Consider the following 21,494-nt stretch of genomic DNA (forward strand, 5'->3'; position numbering starts at 1 on the left):
TGGGTAGAGCAGAGGCCCAGGAACAACCGCAGCTTCCAGCATCCCGAGAGCGGCCCACAGGTGGCCTCAGGCAAGGACAGGCCACACATCCTCTCCGACCCCCTCTGGAGGTGACCTTGTGACATTACCTGCTGTGTAAAAAAGCTTTATGGGATGCCAAGACAGTGTGTATCAGGCCTTCAAAAAGCTGCCCGGGGGGAGAATCGTTTTGAAAAAAGCCCAGGTTTAGAGGGCTCTTTGAAACACAGAGATGGTGGAAAGGGTCTGCATTTTGCCTCACAGCTAACAAGCCACCACAGATTTAATGCTGCTGTCACCTTAAAGAAAGTCAGCATTAAAAAAAGGAACCTCTCTGTGGCACTTCAGACCTGAGAGGGTGAAAAAACCCCAAGCTTTAAGCTGGGAAAGAAAAAAAAAAACAAAACAAAAAAAAAAACAAAAAGCTGATGTCCTCCCAGCATGGCTAACACTTCCTTTATGAGCGCAGAGGAAAACATGAACTCAGGAGCATCTTTTTTACCATACTGCAGCTCGGCGGTCATTGAGAAGGGCAGATGCTACTAAGGGGAGGATAATTGGTCATGAGCTGTCTGAAATGTGTAATTAGACAAGATGAGATACTCCCAGTTTTTCATCCCTCTCTCTCTCTCTTTTATCACCCCTCCTTTTCCAGTTGGCAGTCTGAGCGCCTTAGTGTCAGCTTTGATCTCTGTTAAGGTTCTCTGAGCCCTTTCAGATAGGATCAATTTGCTGTTACACACATCACTCTTGGCTTTCTCCCCTGGCTACTCGCTTGTTTGTGACAGGCGTACGTGCATACAAATAATTGCGGATCTCAGTTTCGCTGGATAAAAATAAGATGCACAGATGTGAAGTGCATCCTCCCTTCAAAAGAATAAAGAACCGACGACTTACAAGAGAGAACTTTCACAGCACATACTGGAGATACAAGAAGTTTTCTCGAACCTAGTTGGCCAAAGAAGCTGTAATTACTTTCGAAATCATAATTGTCCGGGCTTTTTGCTAAAAAAAAATAGGACCCATAATGATAGTTTCACTTATACTTTTGTGTTTCTTTGGGAAATCTTAATAAAGTCTAAGTAGATTAAACAAATTGAATTACATTCAGTTTCTGCTAGTGATAATCTCTATGGGTATAGTGGTCTTGCTGACAATTCCAACAATTCAGTCAATGAATGTTTTTTTTTTTCCACAGCATAATGTATACAATATACATCAAATGGGTTCTTACATACATAAATATATGTAATGGAGGCCAGTGGTAGAAGAGTGGTAGAAGTGATGGAGGGGTTACATTGGTGCTGTGACCCAGATGGGAAAGAAGTTTATGAATATTGGTGTAATGGAAGTCAGCTATTAAAGGTGCAGTAGGTGATCTGCCAAAAAGCTAACCGCTTAGCACATTATCTTTGGATGGCGGGGAGGGACTGTGATTCAAAGCCACACCCCCTGAAATCGCGAGCGCGCGCACCGCATCACAACAGCCGACAGACAACCCACTAGTTCATGTCATTCGCCAGTTAGTTAGTGCCAGCGCCATGCAGGAATTACATTTATTACTTAGCCACACTTACATGCTATTTCAGAGCGAATATTCAGAGTAACATGGTAAACAGTATAGGAAGGCTATCATTGTTCAAAAATAACCCAATGTGAATATAAAAGCAACTTAAAGCAAGCTCAATAAAGCAGGTTAGGCGGAAAAGTGCCATTTACTGGTGTTGTTAAACTAAATATAAATCTACATTATAGATGCTGTCAAAGAACCTTATGAAACTGAAAATAATCACATAAATTTTTCAACAGGAGATTTCAGTGGCTGAACAACACGTCTGTGCATATAAGTCAACACAACACAATCTAACATAAAATAGTTTCAAAACAGAACATTACCTGTCTAACAGTAATACTTCAGCCATGGTGTCGTCCTTCCTCCAGCGTACTAAAGTAACTCCAATATTGATTCAGGTATTTAAAAGTTTTAATTCAGCATTTGATTTCTCCCGGTCTGTCTTGTGACCGCGCGGCCGCTTTAAGAGCGAATTTTACCCGCGCCTGGATTTACAGTAATCGGCCCGAGCTCTGCTGTCCTTCGGCGCCTCCGGCTCCGACTGGGCATCTGCGAGCGTCGCGCATGCGTTGGTGATGCAGACGGGCCCGCGCTAATGGAGGATCTGCGGGAACACATGCGCAGAAGTCAGAATCGACATTTGCTGAAAGACAGTCTGACCAGCTTATCGGAATTCCAGGGGGGAAATAAGGGTTCAACTCTATTTAATTGGATGAAAAATTTTTAGTTTTATGCTTTACCCAGAATATAAAAATACATATAAACATATTTAGATCATTTACTGTAATCATAACTATTGGACTGTGAAGAGACTTTCAACCAGCACAGCAAAAAAAATGTTTCTGAAGACAATCACCTACTGCACCCTTAAGAGCTACTTAGCTCTTTTTAATGTCCATCTCTCATAATAGAAATGCCAGCCCAAATTCTGCTTAGATTAGGGAGTTAGAACCAGGTATATTACCACTGGTGCCATGACCCGGATGGAAGTTATAGTAATTAAAGTGAACTTAGAACTGCAAAGGTAAATTTGACTCCCTTTACCTCAAAAGGAGCACTGGTGACTCCAAGTTTGGAGTGGGGCTAAAACAACCACTGCTGTCATAACCTTGATAGGGGTGAGGTTTAGGAAAACCAGAAATAGAAGTCAATTAGTAAGAGCTGTGAAGGTAAATCTCGCTTCTCTGTCCCAAAGAGAAGCCTTAGAAACATGTTTGCTTCTGCTTACCAGGCAAAACAATGGTCAAAATCCTTATCATGGTGGAGGGAGTAGAAGCGGAAATGTACGAGCTTTGCAAATAAACTTCACTCACCTAACCTGAACCACCTTACTCAGAAAATATAAAAATGATCTCCAAGTCAGGAATCCATTCCTGTCCCATTTCCAACTAGGAAACGTGTATTTATGATTTCAATAACACAAGAAGGCAGCATAAAACACAACATATGCTGGCCTTTTCAATAGTAATTTATGGTAATTTACTGAGAAATTTCTTGAAGCTCAGAAACAGGGTTGGACAGATCTACACGAACGAGTTGCCAGTGACCATTAGAGGCAGGCCTGCAGCCAGTTAGGACTTCCATCGGTATCAAAATCCACAGATCTAAAGGTCCAGTCAGATTCTGACCAGGTACTAAGATGTGTTTGGAAAGCCATTTGGGAAAGACAGGCCTAATGCCAAGGGCTCTCTAGAGGGATGCTGCCGGGCTCAATGACAACTCTTTAAAGCATGACTTTTGTGTTTTCCAGAGTGCTTGTAAACACTCGATGAGGCTTTTGTTGCAAACATGTGATTTTAAAACGCTCTTTAAAGTCTAATGCTGATGGAATTCCAGCTTCTTCGTTGTTTAACAAGCCTCTTCTCACCTCGTGAATGCCTGAGAGAGAGAAAGGAACCCAATAATGCAGTCTACGCATGATTGGTGCCAAATGACGTTAAATGTTATGTCGCTTTGAAGAGCGTGGCCCTCCAGCAAGGGTTCACATCAGCAAACACACATTTTCCAACCGCCCAAAGTGGTCTGCTCCCTCTCTCTCCTTTATGGACACACTGCTCCTGTCATATCTCGCTCTCTCTCCCCCTGCGGCCTCTATCTCTACCTCTTCCATTCCTCCATCTGTTTTCATGCTCAGCACAGTCAGGCCATGAGCTGGAACAAGTCTATCTGCAAAACCAGACTTGGATGCGAGTCTTATGGCCGGAGAAGCTCTTTCCCTGGTCCAGATAATTCCACTTTTTTCCCAGCCTCCGCAACAGAATAATACCCTTTTGTCACGCTAGACGACAATCCAAGCTTTGACTCGTCAGCCTTTATTTATGACACTCATATTTCCGCCATTGTGTTGCTGCTGCAACAATGAACCATCTGAGACGACTCGGGAGGTGGCGACGGAGAGAATTCTGCATTATGCAGAACGGAGCATATTTGCAACTATTGCTTGATAGGTTTGATGCCAACATTAAAATGCATTCTCATTACCAGAAACATCAGAAGAAGGGAGAGGTGAGAGGTCGGATGATTACAAGTCTTTGTGGTGCCAGGCAGTGAACTCAACAAGGAGCTGGCTGTCAATCAAGATTGTTTGCAATGCATTCTGGTCAGTTCATCATCTGCAGCCTTGACCTTATGCAAATCTGTGAGATGAAATCTATTTATGATGATGTGGAACAATTTATTGAGATGCAGAAAGCAAATGCTGTGTACCTATAGAACGGCAGCATTCAGCTTCACGAAAATCATTAATTCATTTTCTTTTCGGCTTAGTCCCTTTATTAATCAGAAGTCACCACAGCGGAATGAACCGCCCTTGCAGCCACAACCCAACACTCGACAACACCCATACACTCTTGCATTCACAAACATACACTATAGCCAATTTAGCTTTTTCAGTTCACCTATAGCACATGTCTTTGTACTGTGGGGAAAACCGGAGGACCCAGAGGAAACCCATGTGCCCACGGAGAGAACATGCAAACTCCACACAGAAATGCCAACTGACCCAGCCAGGGCTCGAACCAGTAACCTTCTTTTTGTGAGGCGATTGTGTTATACACTGCACCACTGTGATGCCATAATAAAAACATAAATAATAAAAAATATATCAAACAATAATATTAATAATAGTTGAATAAACACTAAATAAACACTATTTCAAGCTATTCAATAAAAAAGCCATTACAGTAATTTAATAACAGACTGATAAGATTGTTTTATTTCATATTTGAGTCGTTTTAATGCCTTGGCAGAACATACAAAAAATATTTTAAATAACATCCGACTTTACCGCAAATCTCCCAGCTACCACAACAGGTTATGAGTTGATGCAATGGTATTACAACTTAATTTTGGCCACATGCTGACAGTGCAGACCTGTAAAGATGTTTACAGGGTTTATAGTGTATGAACTACAGACCAATTCAATCAAGGCATTTCACAATAAAATCCTCAGACCAGGATATTTGGTCTATGGAGAGCTAGAAAAAAGAAAAAAAAGGGGGCATCTGTTTTAACAGCGTCCTCATAACAGACATATGACAAAGTGATACATACAAAAAATATGGCAGAATGTTTTGTTGGGTACCTACAAGGGAGGATTTAGAGTTTTATTCTGAACTGTTCAAAACAGAAAAATTGTTTTAGGGGGTTTTCACTGTTTAATATATATGGTCAGAATCCATGCCATGCTTTTGGTTACCAAGGAAAACATTTTTGCGACCTTAAAGACTGAAGTATGTTTACATGACGTGCCCTGGGCCATGCATTTACATAACAGCAACTTTTAGGGCTTGAAAAAACCTTTAAATTAGATTTAAAAGTTCAGTATTCGAAAACTGTCACCAATAGTAAACTACAGGAATGAATGTGCAAAGGTGTGTAGTGTTTTATTACAGAGATGTTGCCACTACTGGCCTGGCATAAATATTACAGTTTTTATTCTTGCAAATGTAAATGAACCATAGACTGTAAAAGATATGGACTTAGTATCCATGATGTCACCCATAGGTTTCTGAAGAGCGCAAAAGAAGCTTCAAGTAGGCATGGCCAACCGTCGCTATTTTGTTTGCGCATCATTGTGCCGACTGAGGGTTACCAAATAAGGGCAAAGAGGCTGAGCATGAGCGAAGCTACAGATGCTTTCTAGCATTTTGCTTATACGCGCTTTTGTTTGGAAGAAATGCTTAATACTTCATTACCTGTGACTCGTTTGTGTTCTGACCACTTGTGCTTGACTGTACACTATATCAATAAAGTGTTTAGTCTTTTAAAAATACTGTTGTAAATCATTGAGCCACTAAAGATTGTTTTTATGACGTTTTTCAACAAGAGGAAAATGCTAGTTAGTAAACCCAAAGCTATTTGTAAAATCCAGGCATATTGCTATGTGACAACATTTCAATGACTTTTTTTTTTTTTTTTGCTCACAGCTAATCAATATGTCAGATTCTGGAGTGCATTCAAGTTCTAAAGAAAATTATAAATCATAAATTATCATTAAAATACAAATACATTTATATATATGGTCATTATATCATTTCACTCATCTGGGGAAATGGAGACCACTTGAATGGTTTGTGAGCACAATTAAGTGCACAGCATTCCATTTTATTTGATAACTGTAGGAAATAATTCCAAAAGGCAATTGACTGTGTTAAGCCAAAAAAAATAAATAAATAAATAAATAAAAATAATATATATATATATATATATATATATATATATATATATATATATATATATATATATATATATATATATATATATATATATATATATATATATATATGATGTATATGCTGAGTTCATTGGTTAATCTGCCGGAATTAGCTGAGGTGACAAGACAGCGAGCAGCGAGACCTAGCTGTCGCTCAAGTGCCCATGCCCTTAATTATGCAGACTTAATATAACTTAATAGAAATGAAACAGATGAGTTGTTATGAAGGGTAATATTAGCTATATACACCAAAATCGCTTTTTGTACCAGGCTGTCAACACATTTTTCTGCTATAAAGTTGGCCATTTTAAACGTGGGTACAATAGAATTTTGCTCTATGGATTCAGGCCTAGTGGAACTTGATGAATTGCAGTTTCAGTTACTTTCATATTAGCTTCATGAGGGAGATCGGAAAGTTGCTGCTTTATGTGGACATTTGTCTGTGTTTGACAAAAAAAAAAAAAAAAAAAAACTTTTTTGTTTTTAGTACTAATCTGCTGTTCACATGGTCTCGATCTAGAGCCTCTTCCCAATGGAAGACTTGAAGGTTAACTTTAAAAGGAATTAGATTGACGACAAGAGGCTGTTCTGTTTGAATAGAAGTCAATGAAGGGGAGCTTTAAATTGCTGAAGAAACTGCTTTTGTATGTAATGTTTATACATATACTGTATATTGAGTACATAGTTCAAATAATACATTTTTTACTACTTATTTCAGTTTCTTGACATTGAAAGATATTGTTACAGCCACTATAATTACTAAATTATAGTATAAATGAATGCATAAAGTTTTTAAATGATAAGAGGTTATAGAAATATGCATATGATAGATGGATAGATAGACAGACAGAAAGAAAGATAGGCAGGCAGGCAGGCAGGCAGGATTGCACAGGTAGTTTTATTTTTTTTACATTTAGCATTCAGTTTTCCAAGGCAATTTTAAATCACCAGTTTGGAACCATACACAACTTTACAAGCACAAAATATGTTATTTGGAAATGTTTTGGAAACCTGTAACCACTGACTTCCATAGTATTTGTTTTTCGTTCTATGAAAGGCAATAGTTACAAGTTTCTAATGTTCTGTACATTTGTCTGAACAAATCTTCTATGGACCATTTGCAAGTTGTGCAAAATGCAGCTATGAGGCTTTAACAAACACAAGTAGGAGGTTGCACTTTACTCCTGTGTTTAAGACTCTTCATTGGCTACCTTTAGCTTTTAAAATTAGGTATACATTTTAAAATTAAGAGTAAATTTAAAGATTCTGGTAATTACATATATAGAGCTCTGCATGGTCAGCTCCCCCTTATTTGCAAGATATTTTACATGGTCACTCCTTTAGCCAGTCTTTGAGGTCTTCTGGCAAAGACCTTTTAGCTATTCCCAAAACTCATCTTAAGACTAAAGGTGACCATGCCTTCTGTGTTGTGAGCCCAAGGCTCTGGAACTCCCTCCAGCACTGAGAACTCTGGAATAAGCTTAATAATAAAATAAATTTATATAAATATAAATATATCTGGAATCAAACTTAATAATATAGAACAGTGGTTCTCAAACTGTGGTACGCGTACCACTAGTGGTACGCGGGCTTCTTCCTAGTGGTACGCGGAGGAATCGCTGAATAATGAAAGAAACAATTAACACTTTTAATCCTTTAATGCGTAATATAACATCGATGTGATCAGCATTGGCTGTTTTGTGAAGCGTACGATCACAACGCTGTGCTTAGAGTGTTTATTTTAGTGCATTGTGTCATAAGCTGCTGAAAATCAGTTTCCGAAGTTTAAGAATTGATTCTGAAGCGTGATTTGACTGACATGAAAAGTGGCCTTTCACAGTCGACCTTGTCTAGTTGCGCGAAACGTAAGGGCGGGACAAGGCTTTCTGTGTTGCAGAGACAGAAAAAACAACTTAAAAACAAATGTTTTGTTGGAATAATGCTTCTCGGATGTTTTCACTATAGAGATGTCTAGCAGAGTAATTAAACCGCGGACATATTTCCTGCCTATTTGATGATCTTCATACACGTTTCGCTCTCCGACAGCCAGTCGACTCGCCTCTGACCTGTCACTCCTCTAAATACATTCTGAATGGCGGCGCGGGAATGGAGGTATTGCGCAATTACTCATTTCTGCAAATGCGGCGAGTGCGTTATTTTAACACGAGAGCGCATTCATGTACGCAAATCGCTAAAACAGATATGCTAGCTCCTAAATAGGCTTTTTTCAAATGAACTGCAAGTGCTCTCATGATCGCGTGTGTGCTCAGATAGAATACAATCGCGATCTTTCCACTATTAAAGTAGACATTATTTATCTTTGCTCAGATAGAATACAATCGCGATCTTTCCACTATTAAAGTAGACATTATTTATCTTTGCTCAGATAGAATACAATCGCGATCTTTCCACTATTAAAGTAGACATTATTTATCTTTGCTCAGATAGAATACAATCGCGATCTTTCCACTATTAAAGTAGACATTATTTATCTTTGCTCCTTAACTAAATTTAGTCAAAAGTATACAAAGTTATCAAATATTTAGAAATAGATTGATACATGATCGATGACAATGCTAATGGTCTTCTTATTTGGCTGTGTTGTGAAGTGAAACGTACTTTTAGCAAAGGTGGAACATTTTTTATTCCTTTACGACAAAATAATTATGCTGGAAATGTTTCTGGATGAGGTATTTGTGTGATTTATACATTTAGCTGTATTCTGATCTGTCCTAAAGCATTACAGGTCAAAGCAATCCATTGTTAGCCTACTTATTGTTTATTTATCACATTTTACAATAAGGCTCTTAAAGCACTGCTTTGATAAATATAGTGTTGTCATATTTCAAATACCTCAAGTAAAATGAAGTCATTTGTTTTATATTTTTACTGACAGTGTACTTGTATTTTTTTTACGTTTCTATTTTAGATTAAGATCAAGTGTAAAATAAAATCTACATGTGATGTACAGCTATTTAAGAAACAAATTTGCCATATTGTAAAGAAAATAGTGTAAAATATGTAAATAAAAGGCTAAATTTAAATCTTTTTACCATATACTTTAATTTAACCTTTCAAAGCTTAAAATATATATATTTTTAAAAATGGGCAAAAAGTGTCTCTATGGCCTTAAAGATTATTTGGTAGTTTTACCAGTGCTATTGAAAAAGATTAATTGTCATGAAAGGAAAAATTGACTATAATTCCTTTGTTAGTGCAAATTATACATGTAGCTTTGGGATGTAAGCAATCAAACCATTAAATCAGGTTTACACTTAAAGTGATTTCATAATGAAAATCAGATTTTTTTTCAAAAGTAACCAACTAGTACTTTTTAAAAGAGTAATTTGTACTTTTACCTAATTTTAGTATTATTTACTAAAATTTTTGTTATTTTAGCAGTGTAATAGTATTTTTACTTGAGTACCAAAAAAATTTCACAAGCATTTAGTGCAGGTTTATTATATTATTAATATATGATTAATAAATATTATTATTAATGGTTTTTATTTGTATCTATTCCTATGCAATGTTTTATGGGTTGCTGAGAATACATTTCAGGTCTTCAATACATAGCATGTCAGTCTTGAAAAAAAAAAATAGGTGCTGGAATAGATTTTCGTTAGGCTGTGCCTGTATGAACCCTGTCATGTACATTTTAACATTTATTTCAAGATTTGTCTGAAAGTGTAGGAATATGACATATAGCCTATATTTATAAGGTCCAAGCAGCATTTCCAGCTTTTGATGAATAGGCTACTATGAATACTTTAGATTTAAGTACAGCAGTTTTCTTTTTACTTTTTAAGAACAGCGCCATTTTTTTTAATGAACTTTTAAAAGCACATTTTAGCTAAAACTTTTTTTTTTTATATATCTGCAAGCACAGTTTATGTTCAGACTATTTCAAATGTTTAATGTGACTGACAATAATACATATTCTTAATAATAGGAAGTAATCTGCATCGTTTTAAAACTGTGCACACCTGTAGCTGCTTAATTAGGCTTACAACGCTATTTTTTAATACTGGTTAAAAAATAGCGCCGTAAGGTGGTACTTGGAGAGACGATTTTTTTCTAAGGTGGTACTTGGTGAAAAAAGTTTGAGAACCACTGATATAGAATAACCTTCACTAACTATTTTTGTTCAGAATATCTTTTATGTTCAACAGAAAATGAGACCACTTCTTGGTGAATAAATTATTTTTTGTGTGTCTAATAAAAAAAAATCTATATTAAAAATAAACTCTTCCTATAACCATGTTTGATAGTCTGAGCTGATTATTCAGACTAAATTACTGTCTGTACAACTGTTTATTTAAGCAGTTTCTAGCAAGGTGGAGGATGGCTGAAACTCCACTTCGGCCAGCAGTCAGTAAAGCTATTGGATCTGTTCTACTTGACCTGCCATCCGTGATGTAACACAAAGTGACTGATTGCCCCCTGATGCTGTGCCAACCGAGTCAGACATTTCAGATTTTCTGCTTTTACCATTAAGTCAGTGGGGGAAAGCGGAGCTCAGAGAAGAGACAAAGCCGCTGATGAACTGATTGACATTTCCTAATGTGATATTTGAGTACACCCACACATACACAGGCTTTCAGAGGGATATACTAAAGTCACCACGTGGACCGTCCATCTCGACTGCTGTAGGTTAAGAGAGATAAATTCACCTCAGGTCAGATGGGATTGCATGTGCCCCATAAACATCAGGTCCACGGACTGGAAAGGGAAAAAAATGACTGTTCAATAGCAGTACCTCGTTCATCTGCTCTCGTATCTTGTCCACTTTGGCCCAGATTTCCAATCATGGAATCGTAGATTGGCACCCTTCACCTCCTCGGCCTGATTTGCCTGAAAACACAAGACACAAACAAGCTGTGAAAATCACCCCATATGCTGCACGCCTTTCCCCTTACACACGGTAAACACTTCTGTGTGTCCACGGAAATTAGCATAGCTTCGAAAGGGCACAGCCATCCAGTTCTTTAAGCCTGCGAATACCTTTTGACATCGAACGTACTGAGCACGCATACCAAATCATTGAAACCACAGCAATGAGCAGGAAACAAGGTGTATCGGCCAAACAGTATTTACAAGGTTTCACTTCCAATCATGTTTTGGCCTTTTAAAGCACCTCATGAATCAATTCTTGCCTTAACCCAAAGAGCCTATATTAAATGATTCATGTAAGATCCTGAAAATGTGAAAATCCTTCACTAAAACATAAAAAAAAATAATAAATGTGTCGGGACTTGAAATTGTGGTGTTTGATGGAATGTCGAGACAGCTGAAAAATTAGCTATAGTGTGCTGCACTAACAAATAAACCACTGTAATTGTGTCTTGAACTGCACACTGTATACTCTATACACTTGAACTATGCACTATTAGTAAATTGAAGATCTCTTGTAAAGTTCATGTTGTAAAGTTGTGATTTAGTATGTTCAACTCTTTTTTTTGTTTGAGTTTAAAGGGATAGTTCACACAAAAATGTATCTTTATGTATTGTTGGGGATGTTTTCATTCACTCTGGGAGTCTTAGGGTGCTTTCATATCTGTAGTTCGCTTCATTTGGTCCACACCAAGGGCAATAAATGATACATTGTTGCATTTTTCTGAACCAGTTGAAATGAACCAAAATGCAGTCATCTGACAAAATCCACATCTCTCATTGGCCAGATGTTGTTGAACAAATTTCCTAAACTACTTATTGATTGGCCAGAATTCACGTGCGGGAAAATGCCAATGAACTCCCGCAGGTAAACAAAACCGGCAGACACAAAATGTCGTTTTTACTCTGGAGGGACGACTGCGCTGACTGATTGTATCCCTGCTTTAGACAAATATACATTTCGAGAATGAAGCGTGGCCACGGCTGGAAAACAGGGTTTTAATGCATCGCTCGTCACTTCAGCAGGAGGCGTGAATTAATTTAGCTAAACTGCGACGTGGTCATCTTGCGAAAATATAACCAATGATCCATCAGGCAATGTGTTCCCCTCTCTCTCTCTCTGTTGGTAAAGCGCTGTCAACAATATTTTTCCTCCATATCCCATAATGCACAGCGCATCGGCCTACGGCAGCTGAATTAGTCCAAAAGGTGCAGTACTTTTTGCGGTTGGACCTGTTTTAGTACGGATCATATTCTCACCACAAAACAAACCGCTCCAGGGTTCGTTTGAAAGCGTACCGAGACCACCTTCAAGCAGGTCTCGATACGCTTATTTGGTCCGCACTCAAGTACGATTGCTGCATTCTCACCTGCCCAAACGAACCGCACCCAAAGGGAAAACGAACTCTAGTGCGATTCAATCGAACTAAATAAGGCAGGTGTGAAAGCATCCTAAATTTGGCCATAACCTTTTCTGTGTTTCAGATAGCACAATGATTTTTGGTGTCACATATTTTGAGAAAATGCTTTGAATAATAATAATAATAATAATAAAGAGTGTAAAGAGTGTTAAAGGTGATGAGTTCATTATGTATCTCATTACTTCAACATAAATGGAGTAAGTTCACAGTACTCGTATTGATTTTTTTTTTTTTTTTTTTTTACAAATAGGTTTCCTCAAATAGTTTTAGTTGCCTTAACCTACTGTGTTTTACTGTACTCAGTTGGTTTGAGTTCTCTTCATTTATTGGGTTTTACTATGCTCAAATTGCTTCGTTTAATCAAATGGAGCAAGTTTACAGTACTCATAGATTATTTGTTTTTGGGTTTTTTAACTCAAATGTTTTGTAGCAATTGTTTTTTTTTTCAAATGCTTTGGGTTACCTTAACTTATTGGGTTTTACAGTACTCAGTTGGTTTGAGTTCTCTTCCTTTATTGAGATTTACTGTGCTATAATTGCTTTGTTTACTCAAATAGATCAAGTTACTTATAAGAATTAGAGGATTTTAACTCTTTAATTAGTAAAGTAAGTAAAGTTTATTTATAAAGCACATTTTACTTCTGTTTGGCACTGACCAAAGTCCTGAACAAAACCATAACACACATTCTAAAACAGTAAAATAACATTAAAAGTAATAATAAGAATAATAGTATGACAACTACAATGCACAATAGGGTGTATGCGAAATTACTTTTAATTTGTCTTTAACCTTGGTTAAGCGCTTCCGATGAACTTCATGCCATTACAAAATTGGTGCGTTTAAAGTTTGTTTTCTTTAAAAATCAGCGATCTCCACTGACTGATTGAGATCTGATATAAAGTGGGTCTCAGATTGTACAAGAAGCATTGCATTAAATTACATTATCACCCGCCATGTCTTAAAAATGTATTTTAAATTAAAAAATTATTCAAAAATTTGAAAACATTTATTTTACCCTAGTATATTCAATGGAGCTTCTGCGCTAGCCTGCTGATCCTGACGGCTCATGCGTGTAAATGGCTTTTTGTTTCGTTTTACACTTGAGCAACTGAATAAAAGCCAAAGTCTATTTAACTGATTGTATTATAATTAAATTACAGCATTGATGCTGTAAAAGGAACCACATAAAAAGTAAAAAAAAGTCACATTAACCATTCACAGGAAGTTTATCAGCATGGGAAGAAGCACTAGCTCTGCATTTAATCTATAAAGATTAAAAGCCAGGGAAGGCAATAGAATAAAAATGTGTCTTAAGTCTGGACGTAAAAATAGAGAGAGAAGAAGCAATCAGAATCAGGTGGCAGCTGGCTCCACAAACGTGATGCAGCAAATGCATCGTCAAGTCAAGTCATGACCAAGGAAATTGTATTAAAACTTAATTTGACGACCTAAGGGACTGAGGAGTTTAATGTAGTGTAAGGTAATAAGTTCAGAAATATAAGAAGGTGCTTGCCCATTTAGTGCTTTAAAAACAATAAGTAAAATCTTGAACTGAATTTTATTTCTAAAATTATCAGGAAGCCTTATTTAGAAATTAACATAAAAGCATGTATGCTTTTGCCAGATCTTGAAAGGAAATTATGGATTTAAGTCTGGTGATGATCCTTGGATGACAGTTGCTAATCTTAATGACAAAGCTTATTTGTTTTTCTAGACAGAGCTCAGAATCAAAGATAACTCCTAGATTTTTTTTTAACTTGAGATTTAACATATGGTGTAAGACTTCCCAAGCCCTCAATATAAATACATTTTTGTTTTTGAGGGGCCAAAGATAATTTAATTGCCAAATTCATAAATGTTGTCACTGATTTGGTGAAAAGAAAATATAAAAAATGACGTATTTTCAATATGAAAAGAAATTTAAAATGTAAAAGTCCAATAATGTCTTAAAGGTAAAAAAAAAAAAATTACAGTTAACAATTAGTTTTTGTATAAAAAATATGCCATTGTGTGTGTGTGTGTGTGTGCGCGTGTACGTGTTTTTGTGACATATCAGGACACAAATCTGTATAATGACATGGGTATGACACAGGTATTACAAAAAGGAGGTGAAATATGAGGACATTGGTGACGTCCTCATTTCTCAAAATGGTTATAAATCACACTGAATGAGTTTAATCAGAGAGTAAATCTGCACACAGTCTCCTGTGATGGTTGGGTTTAGGGGTGGGGTGGGGTGAGGGCAATACAATATACAGTTTGGACAGTATAAAATGAATGGAAACCTATGTAATGTCCCCACTTTTCACAAAAACAAACATGTGTGTGTTTGTGTGTGTGTGTGTGTGTGTGTTTACCAATTCAGTGACATAATTTGTGAACTTGGCAATTAAAATGACTAAATCCTGTAATTTTTTTTTTTAAACATTTAGTTGTTTTGATCAGGACGGAGGTTGATTAACAGATGCTTATCTGATGTATTTTTACAGCTGTTTAATCCAGTCAATGTTTTCTTACCGAACATAGCAAAAGGTAGTAAATTTGAACAGTGCACAGGGGTTAATATGACCTCTTCATTTATTCTCCCTCGTGTGAGTTTAAAACTTTATGGGTTTGTTTCTTATGTTGAACACAAAAGAAGATATTTGGAGAATGACAGTGACTGGGACCCTTTCATTTCCATAGTAGCAAAATTGGTCCTAGCAACCAACATTTTTCAAAAAATATGTTTTGTGTGTGTTCAACAAAGGAAGGAATCTCAAATTAATTTTAAACAAGAGAAGGGTGAGGAAATTGTGACAGAATTTTTATTTTTTGGGAGAACTATTCCTTTGAAGCAAGTCTATTAGAATTTCACGGACAATGCAAATTTTGCCTTGTTTTAGCTACGGTGTCTGAATGAAAATGCTTGGTGGGATAAATCAAGCAAGAATGTAAGGCAACCAGCAGATATCTTAATATGCCTCCAGAACCAACAATACCCGACACAAAAAAAAGAAAAAGAAGAGAGAAAATAGTCTGGATCAAGCTATTAAAATAAAGGACCAGGACTAAAAGGGTCTTAAAAGGTTAACTGTTTGATGTGAATGTATTTTAATGGATTTTGTCAAAACAATAAGATAATTTGGCTATAAGGTTTGTACATAGTTATGAATTAAAAATGAGAAACTCTGAAACAACCTAAACTAGCTTTAAAAGTGTGAACATTATGAACATTATACACTGTTTATAATGTAATACATAGAGTGATTCACAAATACACAAATTTGCATGTGACTGATTTATGAGTTAAAGCAGTGTTTCTCAACCACGCTCCTGGGGGACCATCAACACAGCATGTTTTGATTGTCTCCTTTGTCTGTCACTCCTATTACAGGTCTTTCAGTCTCTGTTAATAACCTGATGATCTGAATCAGGTGTGTTCGGTAAAGGAGACATGGGCTGTTTCTCAATTCCAAGAACGCAGAGAATGGACTTGCATTCTAGTGAAGACTGTTCTTGCCAGGTCACCTTGAAAGAACGAACACAGAACGCGTCCTCTGAGAAATGAAATGCTGCGTTCTTCCTGACGGTCACATGACCTTCATGCATTTTTATTGGAAAATTATTTAAACATTACATCATCCATGCAATGATTTATTGTTTTTATACTTCGTCTCATTTAGGAAAACTCCTAGGATAAATAAGATATCTCTGAACTTTAATATTGATATTGAGAAACAGCCAAGGAAAATGTGCAGAGCTGGTGGTCCCCCAGGAAAGTGGTTGAGAAACACTGAGTTAGAGCAACATTTTTAAGTCAGATAAATATCTCAGTTTTGTATTGTCTGAAAAGTGGCTAATTCATACAAATTAGACATTTTTTTTTTTATGAAAACATATGATTTAAAAAGAGCAAACTACAAATTGGGAACTACATTATCTTATTTTAGGTCTCTGGATATTGTAGGGCTGTCTTGGCTGACACGTCTCTACAATATCGCATGGAAGTCGGGGACAGTACCTCTGAACTGGGCAACTGAGGTGGTAGTTCCCATTTTTAAGAAAGGGGACTGGAGGGTGTGCTCCAACTATAGGGGGATCACACTCCTTAGCCTCCCTATAAAAGTCTATGCCAGGGTATTGGAGATGAGGATCCAGTCGATGGTTGAACCTAGGATCCAAGAGGAACAATGCGGTTTTCGTCCAGGCCATGGAACACTGGACCAACTCTTTACCCTCACTGGGGTGCTCAAGGGTTCATGGGAGTATGCCCAACCAGTTTACATGTTTTTTTGTGGACTTGGAGAAGGCATTCGACCATGTCCCTTGAGGCACACAGGTGGAAGGTGCTGTGGGAGTATGGGGTCAGAGGCGCTTCGTTCATACAGGGAAAAGAAAGCCCTTAACAGAGTAGAAGTTTGGTTCGCATTGCCAGCAATAAGTCAGATTGTTTCCAGTGCATGTTAGTCTACAGCAGGACTGTCCTTTGTCACCAATTCTGTTCAGAATTTTTATAGACTTTTTATAGACAGAACTTCAAAGTACAGCCTTGGGTTGGAAGGGGTTTGGTTCGGGGACCGCAGGATTTCATCTCTGTTATTAGCAGATGATGCTGTTCGGTTGGGTTAATCTAACATGAACCTTCATGCACTGAGGTGGTTTACTGCCAAGCAAAGGTGGTTTGCCATCTCCAGGTTGGAGAAAAGTCCTTGACCTAGGTGGAGGAGTTCAAGTATCTTGGGGTCTTGTTCACGAGTGAGGGAAGGATGGACCATGAGATTGACAGGTGGATTGATGCAGCGGCAGCAGTAATGCGGTCGATGTACTGGTCCGTTGTGGTAAAGAAGGAGCTGAGCTAAAAGACAAAGCTCTCGATTTACCGGTCAATCTATGCTCCTACTCTCATCTATTGTCAAAAGCTTTGAGGCATGACCTAAAGGATGAAGATCTTGGAGGCAAATGGCTGAAAAAAACGTTCTTTCACAGGGTGGCAAGATGAGAGGGAAGTCTGGGGTTCTCTCCTAATGCTGTTCACACCAGACGCAGAACGATTGGATAAATCGCGATATTCGCGCGTAAATAGACGAGTGAACATTTGAGTTTACGCGCTTCATTCGCGCTTCAACCCTCGCTTCATTTGGGCGTGAAATCCGCTTCATTCGCGTGTCAAATTCACTTCAGAACAGACGCGGATTCGTGTGATGGGCAGGGCTTCTGTCTGCCCGGTGATTGTAGCTTCGTTGCTAAATGGCTAACATGGATTTTATGAAGAAAATAACAGTGTTTATGTACTTTATGAAGGCTGAAAAACAGCGTTGATACGTTTAGGACAGTGTCTGAGTCCACTACATGCTTACAGAGGTGCATCTAGCTCTGTGAGCTCATAAACTCCTCCAGAAACTGAACCTAGATGGCGGAGGGTTTCAGCGGTGCTTCTGACTGAGCCAAGCCCAGTTTGATGACATGTTGTTGGTGTCGCCTGGAGGATTTCCCCCAGGACACCATCAACAGGTTCTACATCACAATCACGCCCCCACAAGAGCAAGCTTCTGATTGGTTAACGCGGCGTGAATGTCCTCTGAAGTTCAGATTTTCTAACTCGGAAGAGTTCGCTTAATTAAAACGCTTAATTCGCCCTGCGATATTCGCGCAATTCGCTTCATTCGCACGTATCGCGCCGCAGGATGTCTATTTGCGCGTTTGCATTGACTTAACATGTAAATCACTCGCGCTTGATACGAGTTCCGCGTCTAGTGTGAACGCAGCATAAGACTGCTGCCCCCGCGACCCGGCCCTGAAAAAGCGGACGAAAATGAAAAAATGAAATGCCAACTAAATCATAAAGTTCCAAATTGCCATGGGATTGCGTTGTAAGTCCAGGTAGTTTACTTGGGAACGAATGCATCAGTCAAGCAATAGGCATGCTCACAGATAACATTCTCTTGTTTGAGAGTTTACCACAGAGAAATTCCATAATCATTTTAGTACATGCTACAGCCCAACATGATGTAACCAGCCTGTCACAGTGGGCTGTCAGAAGACCAGCTTTTTCTTGAACAAACGCAGCAAATCTGTAGATTGTGTAAACATGCTTGAGGGCAAACTCTATAAATTGCTCACACTTTGAAACTGTTTGATCAACAAGGTCAAGCACAAAATCTTTACCTAAAACGTGGTGGATTAATCAGTCGACAGGAGAATAGGGAAAAACAACAACAAAATAAGCAGGGCACCAGATTGGAAATTTGAGGAGACAAATAGCATCTGAACGATGCCATGCATTATTGTGTCATCTCCATAGTCATCTAATGGCTGTATCGCATTAATAAAGTGGAGAATGTTATACTGTAACAGATGGTGAGACTACATCAGCGGCTCAGGAGCTATTTATTAAATGCGTTATTAATTATTTTCAACATGATGAGCTTCACGGCTCCTTCTGGCCTGGGTGAAAGCAGAACTGTGCCGTTTGCTTTTTCTCTTTTTCAGTTTGTCCATATTCACAACAATGGAAGCCATCACTAAACTACTTTTTATTTACAGTTGAGGTCAGAATTATTAGCCCTCCAGAAATATTAGCCTCCTGTATTTTTCTCACAATTTCTGCTGAACAGAAAAACTATTTTTTTTTCCAACACATTTCAAAACATAATAGTTTTAATAACTCATTCTAATAAACAGTGGTGAAACACGTACAGAAAAATCACTCAAGTAAAAGTAATATTACTTAAAAATGTAGTGCAAGCAGAGTAAAATTATCTGTTGTAAACATTACTCTAGGTATGAGTAAAAATAGATATTTCAAAAGTGCTCATGAGTAGCGAGTATCGAGTATTAAGCTGTTAAAAGCTGATGCGTTTACATGTAATTTGTGCATGTGTGTGTAAACGTAACATTCTGTAGTGCATATAGTTATTGCCCAGCAGGCACACAATGCAATAAGACGTTAATATAAGGTTAGATTTAGGTTGTGATGTCTGGTGACCGAAATTCAAAGTCTAGCCAGCATCTAAGGACAACGTTATTTTATTGTCCAATAACAACATCAAATAACATTGCTATTTGGTCGATTTTAGGTTGTCGAGCCAACATCTTAAACCAACATCTTGACGTTGAGTTCTGACGTCAACCTGATTTCCATTACCAAACAAAAAGCAACATCCCCACAACACTGGGGTACGGCATTAATCTGATGTCATGTTGACGTCTTGTGCCTGCTAGGTGTTTAAGGCCATTTCGGTCATCATACAGTAAACATCCGTCATCAGTGACATCATCTAAACAGTCTCTGGATCAATGTGTGTAAAGATTTTGGACATCTTCTTGGACACTTTTATGCTTCCAAACAGTTTGCTGCAACACATGCACACATGTCTTTTGCAATTTGATTGGACAGGAATCACAGGACTGATTTTTCTAATCCCCGTAGACAAGAAAAAATAAAGTAGTGACTCCAGGTTGAGGGAAAGTAGTGGAGTAAAAGTAGATACAATACTAAAAATGTACTGAAGGGAAAGTAAAAGTTTATATTTTTAAATCTACTTAGTAAATTACAAATCCTGAGAAAAACTACTCTACATTAGTTTGAGTATTTGTAATTAGGTACTTTACACCACTGCTGACAACTGATTTCTTTCATCTTTACCTTAATGACAGTACATACGTATAGGAAATACTGTGGAAAAATTGCTCAGTTAAACATCATTTGGAAAATATAAAAAAAAATAATTTAATAAACTGTATATAAATAACAAGTAAACTAGCTTTAATGAAACCCAAGCAGGCTATGAATACATCAGTGATTTATGACTGTGCTTGACAAACCCGACACCTCACTTCGCAGTAAAGCTAACAATCTGTGATAGAATTCTTGCTTTCCAGCTGAGCCTTTTCGCTCTGGGTCTCAAGGCTATCACCCTTCATCCCATCCCAATGGGACGCAGGTGCAAGCCGGTAGAAGAAGACCACTGCACACCCACCTTTCCCCCCTCTCCCAAGCCTCCGCTTTCGCCTCTTCTCTTCACTCCCCGCAGGCCCTCTGTAGGCCTGGGATGCCAGCTGGAGGTGACAGTTGCCTCACCTGCCACAGGCGGCCCACCACCTGCCAACACTCACCCCGTTCCCTCACACAGGTGGCGTGGGACAGCAGAGTCACGACTCCATGCCGCCCAGCCTGTCTCCCCTCCTCTCGCCCACCTCTCGTTTGGGTTCACGCTCCAGCAGCTTCACTACAGAACTCTATCTCCCACAAACACCTTGCTCACTATCTCCAGGCTCATTTGGTGATTTATAGAGGCCAGGGCTCTTTGCCTTTCAGCCTAGGCGTGGCACGTGTTGGCCCCGGGACAAATGAGAGTCGTATTCATTTTTTATTCAGTCAAAATGAGAAGGGAAAAATACTCTTCTTGATGTGACATGGCAGAGAAACCTCCATTATCTGCAGCTCTCGGAAAGACAGAGCCGCATCTCAAAAACTAATGAGGAAGAAATGGTTATGAGTAGGCCTACATGGAATCCGCGAGTGCAGAAATCCGCAGATTTTTAGCCTGTCATTGAGTCTATTAATTTACTTGAGTACATTTATATTTATACAGTTTTTATATATTTATTTCAGTAATATTACTTACTATTATGAAAACGTCTGTATGATTTATTTACAATACAGTTTGTAAAGTAATATTTTCTGTCTTTTAGTTGATATATTATATAAGATATTTGCTTTGTTTACCAATTAAGTGGATCTGGGGTGCGTTTCCCAAACAATGACCTAACTCGTTGCTGAACTATCATGGTACGATCCATCGTTTGGGAAAAGAACAATGTAGTGATGAGCGTTTTCCTAAACCTGTAGTTTCTCTATTGCAGATCCATCGTTTGAACCACGTTAGTTAT

Source organism: Danio rerio, chromosome 21 (genome assembly GCF_049306965.1).
Source record: "Danio rerio strain Tuebingen ecotype United States chromosome 21, GRCz12tu, whole genome shotgun sequence".
In the NCBI taxonomy this organism is placed as follows: domain Eukaryota; kingdom Metazoa; phylum Chordata; class Actinopteri; order Cypriniformes; family Danionidae; genus Danio; species Danio rerio.